The 11,725-nt window shown below is 38.9% G+C and overlaps 1 protein-coding gene across 2 annotated transcripts in view; it reads right to left on the bottom strand.

Annotated features, from left to right (window-relative positions):
• Positions 1-11,725, bottom strand: part of Tmem64 (transmembrane protein 64) — a 46,399-nt gene that overhangs the window by 3,283 nt on the left and 31,391 nt on the right. The gene's annotated exons all lie outside the window — the stretch shown is intronic.

The raw sequence follows: 11,725 nt of genomic DNA, 5'->3' as shown, positions 1-11,725 counted from the left end.
CCATCTTCTATCCCAGGTATCAAAATGATGTGAGGTTCCTGACTTCTCTTGTGTGCTACTCAAGGACCCTTAAAGAGCCCAGTTCATTTCTCACATGATTCTTTTCATCATGTTTCTTAAAAGGATGCCAGTATTGCTTCTTTAGAGAACATACCCTTATGCACTCTTATAAATCTCAGGATTGAAGCCTAAACACAGAAATAGTAAAACGCACACACCACACACACACACACAAGCCAGTTTTAATTATATAATGACTCCAGGTGAACTCTTGTTAAGGTGTGTGTGTGTGTGTGTGTGTGTGTGTGTGTGTGTGTGTGTGTATGAAAACACATGTGAATGAACAATAATATTCATCCTAATTATCAATTAAGAATAACCAACATGCAGCACGGCAAGATACCAACAAAAGAAATTGTTACTCTTAGCTTTTGCCCTACTTTCCATGTGTAATACTTGCACAACAACAAAAGGATGTTGTAAGTGTGAAAGACGTGTTAGAAGATTGCTGAATCTGAACATTTAACATTAGTGACAGATTGGGAAGCATAGTTTATGGATCTGCTTCTAAATATGTTCTATGCCCTTCCACATTGTGGCACAGACACCTGCAAGCACCATTTAAATGCATGGCGATACTCACAGACCTAAGGTATTCCCAGAAGGACGGGCTAAGGGATTGTATTTGGAGATGGCACATTTAGGATTGAGCAGCTCTCGTCTGGGAAGTAGGAAAGCGTAGAGATTCAAAACTCAGCTTAGAGTCTGTCTTCCAACACACTTCCCAGTCATGAGGTTTACCATTCCTGTAAAGTGCTTGCAATTTTGCCAGAACCACAGTGAGAACTTGAAACATGTTAGACGTTATCCTATATTCAAACTTCAAGGCTATCTAAAAAGCCAGACTCTCGGGAATAAATCACATCAGCTGCAGTAGAAGATGCATCCCTTTTCCCAGGAGATGAGAGGGGCCACAGTCACTAGAGAAAATGCCACACTGTTACTATGGAAATACCCATGCTCTGCTCCTAAAAGTAGCTTCACATTTACACTAGAGTGTGACAAGCATTTTATAATAATAATAATAATAATAATAATAATAATAATAATAATAATAAAAACTAGAAATAAAACAAAATTCCAAAAGGCAGAGAGAATCTAGTTTACACAATTTACACCACAGATGTTTATTCCAGAAATGAGTACATTTTCTACATTCATACTGCCACTTAAATTACTATTTTGGATATTCCAGTATTTCCCATCATCAGAAAGCTAACATGAGATTTGCATTACAATAACAAAATATGAAAAGTTAGCATTTTAATGTGAATTTAATTAGTTTAAGAAGGAATTTTACTTACAAAGTAAATGGAATGCTTACTGTTAACATTAATACTTAAAGAGTGGAGCTTAACTGTCTAAGCGTTTATCTTTACTTTATTCACATAAACACCATTTAGTCACCCTGTAAGGTCTATAGTGAGACAAGTTAAAATTGAAAAATTACTTCCTACTAAATACAATCAAAACATACATTTGACAGATGAGTTCTATTATAATTTGAGTTTATAATGTTTTCAAAGTGGGATTTGCCACAAAGATATTTCATTGTAATTTTTATTCTTGCACAGTATAGAACTCAAGAAATACAAAAGAAGATTCAAATGACAAATTTTTCTACATTAATTTATAAAGGTACTTAAGCAAAAATTTTACAAATACATCTACTGTCGACTTTTTTTTAAATTTTATATTGTTTTAAGGTACCATTATGACTTTTTCAATGAAATATTTTTATGTTCCTTCTTCCATCTGATCATCTCTCCTGCAATATTCTTCTCTGTAGCTGAGAGAGAAGGTTAGAGGGGAGAGAGACTTTAGGTCTCTTTAGGCTACTTCCTGCTGATTGGAGTGTCCAGTTCCTAGAGGCATGTCCAACCTTCATTGGCAGGATATCTCCAACCAGCAGCCGGCAATAGCAACAAGCAAACAGCAACAAGGCAAAAGAGAAATCCAGCATTCCGACAATCCAGCTATGCAGCAATGCAACAATGCAGCAATCCAACAATCTAGCAATGCAGCTATCCAACAATCCAGCAATGAAGCAATGTAGCAATCCAGCTATCCAGCAATCCAGCTATCCAACAATCCAGCAATGCAGCAATGTAGCAATCCAGCATTCCGACAATCCAGCTATGCAGCAATGCAGCAATGCAGCAACCCAGCATTCCAACAATCCAGCAATCCAGCAATCCAGCAATGCAGCAATCCAGCTACCCAACAATCCAGCATTAGTAAAAGCAGCAAATGCAACACAGGAACTAGCAATAGCAGGATCCAGCAGGGGCAGCAGAGGCAGAAATAGCCACAGGCCCTCTCAGGGCTCTCACATTTTTACTCTCTCAAGATTTCCTAGAATTACAAACATAAACTATCTGCATCTGGCAAAAATCACACTCCTCCTAGACAGAGCACAAGACAAGTCATAATTAGCAGCAATGGGCAATCCGAAGCAACCCATATCGGACACCTTGGATTAAAGCAGTAACAACCACACAACATAACTGGGTTTTTAAAGAAACCATAATTTTCACTACGCCTCTTTGCCTCCCTCCCCATACTGTCATTATTTATACTGAAACATAGAAATAAGTTCTTGGACTTGAAGAAATGGATATTAAATGCAAATTCATTCAAGAAACTAAATTAATTGTTCCATATGTCTGAGACAATATTCAGCTCATCTGGTAACATTATTATCCAGTTGTCAACTTAATTGCAAAGACAGCAAGCCAGAGGGATTATACAGTAGTGAAGACTTTGCACATCAACTTCAGATCAAATTCAGGTACACACACACACACACAGACACATGTACCCACACACATGAAAACGCATACATATATATATATATATACATGTATATATATATATATGGAAGTAGTAAATTTTTTTAAAGATTTATTCATTTATTATATATAAGTACACTGTAGCTGTCTTCAGATACACCAGAAGAGGGCATCAGACCTCTTTACAGATGGTTGTGAGCCACCATGTGGTTGCTGGGAATTGAACTCAGGACCTCTGGAAGAGTAGTCAGGTGCTCTTAACCGCTGAGCCATCTCTCCAGCCCCCAGAAGCAGTAAATTTAGTAAAAACAAAGGTACTCATTTTGACTAATGCTTAGCCTACCACATAATTTCCTCTCTACTCCAATATTTTTAGTTGGTATGCTAAAATCTTTAAAAATTAAAAAAGAACACTTTAAATATGCAGAAATAAAACTGGAAGGAACACAATCTAGGTTTAAAATTTTTTTTTCTGAATTCTTTTAGCAGAGGGCATTTGCCTCGTTGGTATAAGGCCCAGGGTTAAATCACAAAATGAAGGGAAAAGTATTGACATATTTTGTATCAATTATGCATGTCCTTTAGTCAAATTCGGAAGTCACTGAAGCAAAGTTTTGATTGTTCAGAATTCAGATGTGACCTTCCAATTCCATTGAGAGTGCTCAAGGTTTTCAAATACTCTTTGGTGAGATATTGTTTCGATGGTAAGTAATATGTTTTTTTTTTCTCTTCATTTTGAAAAAATCTCTCCATGTATCTGCTATATATTACCTGTTGGTGAACTATGAAAATGTCTGGCATGAAAGTAAATTTTCAAAAATGAGCATTTAAACTACTGACAAACACAAGCACGTTTTTGTCTTTTCATGTGTATGTTGTGTCATGTGCACACATATGTATATGCATTTTCATGTGTGTAGGTACATGTGTCTATGAGTGTGTGTGTGTGTGTGTGTGTGTGTGTGTGTGCATGTAGACACCTGAATTTGACCTGAAGTTGATGTGCACAGTCTTCAATTATTTTTCCACCTTGTCTCAATCAAACTCAGCACTTGTTGGTATATCGAGTCTCACTGGCAAGCTTGATTCAGGGATTCCCAACTCTGCCTTCCATAACTGGAACCGCAGGCAGGCCTGCATGCCCACTTGCCACTAACGTGTTTGGGATCTGAACTCTAGTCCTCTCACTTGTATGATATGGGTTTAGCCACTGAGCAATCTCCATAGCTTCCTCAAAGATTATTTTCACAGATAAAAAGATGACCCATCAGTTAAAAGCATTTGATGCTTACGCATACAGCCCTGCTTTGATTCCCCACACTCATATGGCAGCTCATGACCCTTTGATACTTTAGTTCCAGAAGATCCAACACCCTCTTCCAGCCTCTAAAGACACCAGGCTGCTTGGAGTACTTACATACATGTATACAAAATGCTCAAACACATAAAGCAAAACTAGATTTTAAAAATTAAACGTTAATATCTAAACCCTACTGAGCATAGTCTTTATGCCAAATTCCGAAAGCTCCTTTGTTGAGTTCATTAAAATATTAGTTTCAAAAAGCAAATAATAGGGTTTTGCTTTTAGTGATGCAGAAAAAGCAAGACCCTTAGGGCAGCATAGTTGTACATTAAGTGGAAACTCTTGGCATTTCCATCATATATAAAAAGTAAACATGATTTAATGACAACATTTCTGAATGTTTACTAAATCATATTCTACCTATAGAAGGCGATATTAATTTTACTTTCGTCGGTCAATCAGTATTTCTAATGTGTCCACTAGGTACCGGTCATACAATGATAAACGAGCCAAGAGAGGAAGACAAATGTCTCAGAGAGAGAAAAAGTGGGAAGGAAAAGAACTGCATCTGCATGGGAAGCCATCTCTAAGATGCCGTGAAACACTTTGCTTCCACACATGTGTCTACACGAGCCCTAGCTGAGGTCCTCCCGTTTTACTCCATGAAATATAAGACAAGCAACTTTGCACAAACGACTGGCAAGGAAAGGTTTTGCCCAGGTGACTTCTTTGGCTCTGTACAAGTGTAGCTATCAATGCCATTAAAGTGACTGACCACATGGCTAACCATGTGGTCTACTCCATGCTTCTTCACAAAGCAAGTCTGTTAAGGAACTCAAACCCAGGGAACCCTCAGGGCCAAGTCTGCCCTGTGATACTTCAACTCCTCAGTTAATAAAACGGAGATAGAACACGTCCTGCTGAACAGATCATCTAAGAGTTGTAAGTCTTCTGACATCAGCTCTTCCTGGAGCTCTCTGGACAATCGAGGGTAGAAGTAAAGGAAGAACATTCCACACCACGTACCGAAATAGATCCCTCGGAGTCTAGTCACTAGGAATGTCTGTGATGGCTTCTTGTTACCTTCCTACTGACCTGGTACCAAGCACAAAGTCCTACAGCCCGGGGAAGTGTTGTTTCTACATCTACTAATTTTTTCCTTCCCATCTGTTAATGTGGCACTAGGAATGGTCCATTACTTGTCTTTATCTTTTGGATTTAGAGCTACATTGATTTAACTTGCATAATAGGCATTAGGTATTTTCAAACAATGCACCTGTTTTGTATCTTTAATGCACACATCGCTTACAATTTTAAAAACTAGACTGCTTTTTGAAATGAAAACGTAAGAGACCTCCTATGTATTGTACCCTGAAGAAATTCTCACAGGTCTCTTCCTGACTGCAGGGAGGGTTGGCAGATGAGAGATGGGCTCCTTCTCCCTTTTATGTATGTAATAAAGCAAATGGTTGCCTGTTTGTAACTCCAGGAAGCCGCTAATGAGCCTCTCAGGGAAACAGTTAATTCCCAAACCTCCTTTAAAGGCTGGGCCTATTTATATGCACATTTAGGAACTGCTAAGAGTTTATCTTGACTGTGCCAGCTGCCTTTACAGCGGGATAATTCAGGAATGGAGGCAGAATGGTCAGCCCCCACAGCCTGAGACCTGTGCGCCTACCTCAGAGAAACGGACAATCCCAGCACTGGTCCTTTCCCCTCCACCATGAAGTCCGTCTTTTAAAGCGCTTTAGAAGCCTGCAGCAGATGAAAGTTCTTTAAATTTGTCCTGACTAAGTCTCATCTTTCCTAGTTCCAACTGACCTGTAAATGTCGGCGGCTGTCAGAAGTAGGTGTGCACGCTTTGCCTCCTCCGGGGGATTCCATCTGATACAAAGGCTGTCAGAGTTTTGGTTCTTACGTTTCTACCTGTAAGGTTTCATTCTCACTTGCAGACCCTTCTAATGGATGCCCACTAATATCTCCTTTTGGATGTCTAAGTTCCTCATTCTAACATGTCTGAAACAGAGCTGTTCTCTCTGCTCCCAAACTCACTCCCGTCGTCCTTACTAAATTGCGAGCACCCACTCGGTTGCTCAAGCCTGAAACAAAAGCAAACACCAGCTTCAATCATCCTTTTCCAATATGCCATGTCCGGTTAGTTAAAGATCTCTGTTAATTCTTTCGCTGGGATCTGTGTACTTTGGAGTTTCTCTTTGCCGAATGGCTGGCCTTTGCTCTCTTGTCTAGACACTGAAGATAGCCTGCGAGCTGGTTGCCAGACATTTCTTGTCTCCTTGTAATCCATTCATTCTCCACAGTCTGAGTTTAGCAAACAAGCTTTCCATATTGACAATGAAGCTGGAATAACAGTGAGAGAAGTGCGGTTTTCTGAGCCATTTCAAGCTTGACCCATCCTAGATCCCCGAGTCTGTCAGCCTTTCTTCTGCCTTCAAATCCAGAGATAAACACTAGCACCTTATTATCATTTAGCACAAAGAGCCCGTTCAAGTTTTCCAGTCATCTTAATAGTGTCTTTTATGACGAAGATTATATCTAGGGCCGCATATTGTATTTAGTTGTCATGTATTCAGCTGTCATATCTCTTTAGGATCCTTCAAGATGCAGGGGTTTCCATTTTTCTTTTAACGTCAAGTTTGGCACTTCTAAGATTACTGGCTCCTTATTTTCTATTACCATCTCAGCTTGTGCCTTGTATTTCCTCATGAAAATTTTCATATCATATATTTTTAGTAATGATTCCACAAAGTGATGCTTTTTACCCCTGCCCCCTTCTCATTGCATCATACGTGGTTGTATCACTTCGAGTCTTCCAAGAAGCAGAAGGCAAGGCAGATTAGAGCTAATGATAGGTTTGTTATGCACACGTTTGCAAAGGATGGGGGTGGGGTGGGCGGAGAAGGAAGGAGTAGGCAGAGAGAGAGCCACAAGGTCTATAAAAGGAAGGAAGAAACAGACGGTGGTGGAATTCTGGGAAAGCGACAGTGGCTGATGGGGCATCTCCAAGGAAATCTGCCTGATGAAGTAGGAATGGATAGACTAGGCTCCCATTCCCTCAGCATGCTCAGCAATTGGCTGGACTATGTGGGGGGGGTGGTGGGAGGGGGGGGGACACGGACGATGACCTCATCAGTGTTCATGGGGACAGACTGATGTGTCAAGTATTTTCTCCCTTCACAAAGGAGTCTGTTTCCAGGGCACATTCATGGCCACCGTGCACTATTTCTGCGGTAACAGCTGGGTTTCTCAAGTACTGGATTGCCGGCTGCAGAAAAGTAAGCTGTAGTTATCATTTTGCCCCTCAGTTGTCCCAGCTGAGATGCTGGCTCCTGTCTTTCTGAAGCATCATTACTAATCTTTCATACTTCTTTCCTATCACAACCAAACAGACTCCACTTGTTCTTTCTTTGCCTCAGCCCTGGGGTTACCCATTTCTTCAAAGACCACCAGTCTCTTTGAGTTGGATGGCATATTGAAAGCAGCATTTGGGTGTCAGGTGACACTATTGCTATTACAATATCTTTGCTCCCAGGTCCTCCCAATAAACAGAGCTGAAACAAAATGCATTCATTATCTATCTATCTATCTATCTATCTATCTATCTATCTATCTATCTATCTTGTATCTATTGTATATACTTAAAAACTAATAAGATTCACTCTAAGTTTCCTGCTTTCTGTGTTTGTAACTCCTTTCTCTCATAGTGAGAAAAAGGACTTCCATTTTACTCCATGTATTTCAGCCCACTTGCATTAAAGATGACTATGTGACGTCAGTGAGCCCCCACCAATGCCATGTTCCTCCTTGAAAAGCTCTCTAAACTCCACTATAAATTATTTAGAAGCACAGGTTTCTGAGACAACTCATGTCCTTGCTGCAACCGATAGTCCAAAGATGTTATCAAAATCAGATTTAACTCTGGCATTCAAACAAACATACAAAATAACGACAATAACAACAACAACACCTCAAGAAAAATAATAGCTAAGAAAAATGCCAGATAAGAAAAGAGACATGGGGGTTGGAGAGATGGCTCAGTGGTTAAGAGCACTGACTGCTCTTCCAGAGGCCTTGAGTTCAATTCCCAGCAACCACATGGTGGCTCACAGCCATCTGTAGTGAGATCTGATGCCCTCTTCTGGTGTGTCTGAAGACAGCTACAGTGTACACATAAAATAAACAAACCTTTAAAAAGAAAAAAAAAAAAAGAAAAGAGACATGGGAGATGTCTGTTGTCTGAAATATTTAGTACATGATGGTATAGCATATGACACCCTAAAAACATTCTAGAGTGTTTTTCTAGAAACAGGATTTGAGACAGGGAAAAGAAGAGAGAGACACAAACCAAGAATAACAGAAGTTCTAAGGAGAATTCATAGAAACATAATCACGAGTGTGATTATAACATGAGTTGCTTTTCGAGACATTAAAGAAAAATCAGACGAGAATTCATCTTGTTAGAGAAACAAAATAAGCAGAGGCCAACATTGGAACATTTTGAGAATGATAGCACGAAGCCTTCATCCCAGCACCTAGAGGCAGGAGCATCTCTGGGAGATTGAGATCCGTCTGCTCTACATATTAAGTGACATGTAAGCAGGAGCTACATAACGAGAACTTGTCTCAGAAACAAGCACACAAACACAAAAAGACAAACCTAGGTCACAGCACTAGGTAAAAGTGTTATAAATATTATTAATACCAAGGATGTATCATAGAATTAAGTTGAAAGCGTAAAACTATGTAAACATTTAGGGAAAAAGTAAGCTAGTAATATACACAACAATTTCAGTGAGTTTCAAAGGAACCATATTTAGTAGGAAAAAAGTTGTTCCTCTGATATTGCATGCTGTATGATTCTCAGAAATAATAAATTGCAGAGTTAGAGAGTAAGTTCCAGCTGCCAAGGATTCAGGAGATTTTAGGGCAGGAGAGGGCACAGCTATCACAGAGCAGCCTGAATGGTCTTCTTGGTTGTTATTCAAATGTTCTGTATCTCTACTGCATCCAGTCAGCATCCCAGTCAGGATACAGAACAGAGGTATAGTAAGATGTCCCTAGTGAGGAACGTGCTCTCTCTCTGGATTATTTACTACAACCACAAGCAAATTTACAAGGATCTTAAAATTAAAAATTGCATCAAGAGTCTGTAGATGGCAATTTCTATAATCGATGTAGCTATTATATATAATAAAGCTTTTAAATGTACTTTATACATGTAATATTTAATGCTGAAGTATACACGACTTGTAAAAATTTCTAGACTTATCAAGAAAATTCTCCCAATGGTGATCAAGGCAAGATCTGGAAAGAGTTGGGGGGCAGAGGAGAACGTGATCAAAATATATTATATGAAGTTTTCAAAAATACATAAGCACATAGAAAAGAGCTTTCAGACAGAAGTAGCTAAGTATTTAGATTAATTATTGTGAAGTTAAAAGATGAATAAAAACCAGAATCTATATAATTACCAATGCAAAACTAGTAATTGTAAATATTCATAGAAACACAAGAAATACTACTAATTACTAGATAGGATAAACCAAACCAGTAATAAAAAAAATGCTTCTCATTTAATTAATGATGAAGAATACAGGAACACAGAGCATTGCCCAAGATCCTGAGAGTGTGTCTTGCTTCTTAAATAGAGGCTGGAGAAATGAGTCTATTGTTAAAGTGCTTGCCGTTCAAGTGTGGACCACCATTTACATCCCCATGTAAATTCCAGGTGGCTTTGGTGGCGTATGGTAATTTCAGCCTCAGAAGGTAGAGATGGGATTCCCCAGAGCCAAATGGCTACCTGTATTACACAGTTCTGGGTTTAATGGAAAGACCCTGATTCAGTGAACACAGTGGAAAGTCAATCAAGATGATAGCCAGCATCTACCTCAAGTCTCTATGTGTGCATGCACACAGGAACACCTCACACCTGTGCTTCACACATGCATCATACATACATATCACACACCCACATAGAAAAACATGAAAAAGGAAAAAATAGTATAACCCCTCCAAGATCCTTGGCAGCTATATAAGTCTATTGTTACAAATTAATAATTTCAACATCTGGGATACTTATAAATTAGCTCAATTAATTAAAAACGTCAGAAAGGACATTTATGTTTAAACTGTATTAAAGTATACATATTAATATTATATAATATAAATCATATTTTAGCAATAAAAAGAAAGGGGAAGGTAGTAATTTCTTACATAATAAAGTAAAACTGGAAAAACACATGCAAATAGGGCCGGGAAAATGGCTCAGCTGGTAAAAGCATGTGCATATTATTGGAAACAAATAATTAAAACTAAAAATATTTTTAGGGCTAGGTAATCATTCAGATGGTAAAATTTTTGATTTGCAAGAACGCGGATCAGAGTTGAATCTCTCAAATTCTATATAAATAAAAATGGGGGTGACTGCACACACTCATAATACCAATACTCGTAATACCAATACCAATACTTGGAAACCAAGCAAATCCCTCGGGCTAAATAGCGGGTAAGCCTAGTCTAAGTCCTGTCTTAGGAGGACCAATGAGATGTCTCAAAAAAAAAAAAAAAAAAAAAGAGCTAAATGCACCTGAGTTTGTCCTCCGGCATCCACAGACAAGCACACGCACTGAGCATACGCACCAAGCACATAGAGGTTTGTAAAGGCAGTATACAAACTTTTTTAAAATTTGATTTCTGAATAAAATCATTGCAGCTCTTGTCAGTGACATGATGCAGCTTCTAAAGTCCATCCATTCTTCAAAATATATCGATAAGAAAATATAATAACAGTTTATATAGCACACCACGAGACAAACGTATACCAAAATTTTTAAGCAAAAAGAGAAAAAAACCTTTGAAGACTTTTACACAAAGCTGTGAGCACTGAATTTTTATACTGCACTCTGCAAAGCATTTGTAAGATGGGTAAAGAAATGATAGGAAATTAAATGAAAACTACCACATAGACCTAAAGAAAGGTCAAATTTTAAGGTAAGTAGAATAATTTAAAATGTAAAATATAAAACACAATGATAATAGTTCAGCATTAAATATTAAGGAATAGAAAATGAAAAGAACAAAAACACCAGTGTTTTAGGAAATAGAATTAAGCGTGGGGTGTTCAGGATAAAAATGTAAATTTGGGGCTGGGGCAGAGTTCAGTGGTGGATCCTAGCACACTCCAGAGCTCGAGCTGGATCCCCAGTATTTCCAAAGACACAGACGCTGTGCACGGTGATGCACAGCTTTAATCCCTGCACTCAGGAGGCAGAGGCGGAGGCAGGTGGACCTCTGTGAGTTCAAGGCTAGCCTGATCTGCAAAGAGAGTTTCAGGACAACCAGGGCTGTTACACAGAGAAACCCTGTCTCGAAAAACCAAAACCAAAACCAAACCAACAAACCAAAAAGATAGCTAGAAGGACACAGACACAGGCACAACCTAAAATTTACCCAGCATCGCCCCCCACCCCACCCCACCCCACCCCACCCCACCCCCGTCCTTTGTTTTCTAGTTTGTGTTCCCAGTGCAATGTATTGACACCGCTGTTCTATC

The sequence above is a fragment of the Rattus norvegicus genome, chromosome 5, assembly GCF_036323735.1.
Source record: "Rattus norvegicus strain BN/NHsdMcwi chromosome 5, GRCr8, whole genome shotgun sequence".
Lineage (NCBI taxonomy): Eukaryota > Metazoa > Chordata > Mammalia > Rodentia > Muridae > Rattus > Rattus norvegicus.
Note: the sequence above shows the minus strand (reverse complement) of the source record. Positions and strands in the feature narration are given on the sequence as shown.